Consider the following 2,220-nt stretch of genomic DNA (forward strand, 5'->3'; position numbering starts at 1 on the left):
GAAATGCAAATCAAAACTACTCTAAGATATCATCTAACTCCAGTCAGAATGGCAGCTATTATGAAGACAACAATAGTGTTAGTGAGGATATGGGGGAAAAGGTAGACTCATACATTGCTGGTGGGACTGCAAATTGGTGCGGCCAATATGGAAAACAGTATGGAGATTCCTTGGAAATCTGGGAATGGAACCACCATTTGACCCAGCTATCCCTTTCCTCAATCTATACCCAAAGGACTTAAAAACAGCGTACAACAAGGACACAGCCACATCAATGTTTACAACAGCACAATTCACAATAGCTAAACTGTGGAATCAACCTACATACCCTTCAGTAGATGAATGAATAAAAAAAAGTGTGGCATATATACACAATGGAATATTACTCAGCAATAAAAGAGAATAAAATCATGGCATTTACAGGTAAATGGATGGAGCTGGAAAAGATAATGCTAAGTGAAGTTAGCCAATCTCCCCCCAAAAACAAATACCAAATGTTTTCTCTGATATAAGGAGGCTGATTCATAGTGGGGTAGGGAGGGGTAGCATGGGAGGAATAGAGGAACTCTAGATAAGGCAGAGGGGTGGGAGGGAAAGGGAGGGGGCAAGGGGTTAGCAAGGATGGTGAAATGTGATAGACATCATTATCCAAAGTATATGTATGAAGACACGAATTGGTGTGAACATACTTTATATACAACCAGAGATATGAAACATTGTGCTGTATATGTGTAAATAAGAATTGCAGGGGCTGGGGATGTGGCTCAAGTGGTAGTGCGCAGTGCGCTCGCCTGGCATACGTGCGACCCGGGTTCAATCCTCAGCACCACATACAAACAAAGATGTTGTGTCCACCGAAAACAAACTAAAAAATAAATATTAAAAAATTCTCTCTCTCTTTTTTTTTTAAATTGCAATGCATTCTGCTGTCATTTGTTTTTTAAAAAGTCAATTAAATTTTTTTTAAAAAGCATCAGTTGGAAGAAAATATAGGCAAGATGTATTTATGACAAAGGACTAGTGTCCAAAACATGCAAAACTCCAACAATTAAAAAAAACCTGAGCTGTAGGCTTAATACCTGTGCACCTTTTGGTATACATTATACTTCAATAGAAATGTAATTCTATTCTCATCAATGACAACAGCAAAAGTAATTCTGGATAAAAACCCTCAATGGAATTATTTAACTAAAGATCAGAAACATTTGGAGAAATAATCAATTATCTGAATGACAGATCAGAAAACATTATACAGAATGTAGCTCAGGGAAAGTACCACATAAAAAATGTGAAAAAGGAGTTAAGATTCAGATTTACACAGTTCAGACAGTGAGAAGATCTCATACATCTAACTGGAGCTCCAAAATAAGAAAGGAAGTTTGAGTTGAGGCACAGCATGAACAGATAATGGCTAGACATTCTCAATTCATGGAAGTTCATCAGATAAAGCAGAATAGCTAAAAATCTCAAAAACAAAACAAAACTCCCACAAACATGGATACATTATAGAGAAACTCTAGCAGTGAAAACAAAGAGCATCCAAATTACTTTCAAAGAACCAATGGATGAACCCAGTGGCTCTTCCCCAGCAACTGCTGACTGTGAAATACTATTTTTTGTGTAGTAAAGGAAAACAATTTTCAACCTGATTAAAATAATCTTCAAAAATGAGGAGGGAATAAAATTATTTCAAAAATATTCCTTCAGCTGGGCACTGTGGCGCATGCCTGTAATCCTCCGCTGAGGCAGGAGGATCACAAGTTCAAAACCAGCCTCAGCAACTTATTGAGGCCCTATGCAACTCAGTAGGACCTTGTCTCTAAACAAAATATAAAAAAAGGGCTTAGGATGTGGCTCATGGTTAAGTATCCCTATGTTTAATCATGGTACCTATGCGCGCGCGCACACACACACACACACACACACTTTTTTTTTTCATCTCAAAATACCCGAGAGCTTTGCACCAGCATAAAACAAAACAAAAATAAAAATGAACAAATGAAAACAACTTATAGAGAACATTGCCAGCAGAAGGAAAGTTCTGAGAAAGCTGATCACCGAAATAATGCAATAATGCAAAATTTCCAACTAGTGTGTGGCAAGAGGTGAAAATAGAATGAGGAAAAAACATCCAAAAAAGAGAGAGAGAAAAAAAAACCATATAGGGCTGAGGCTGTGGCTCAATGGTAGAGCACTCGCCTGGCATGCATGAGGAACTGG

The sequence above is a fragment of the Urocitellus parryii genome, chromosome 9 (assembly GCF_045843805.1).
Source record: "Urocitellus parryii isolate mUroPar1 chromosome 9, mUroPar1.hap1, whole genome shotgun sequence".
NCBI lineage: Eukaryota > Metazoa > Chordata > Mammalia > Rodentia > Sciuridae > Urocitellus > Urocitellus parryii.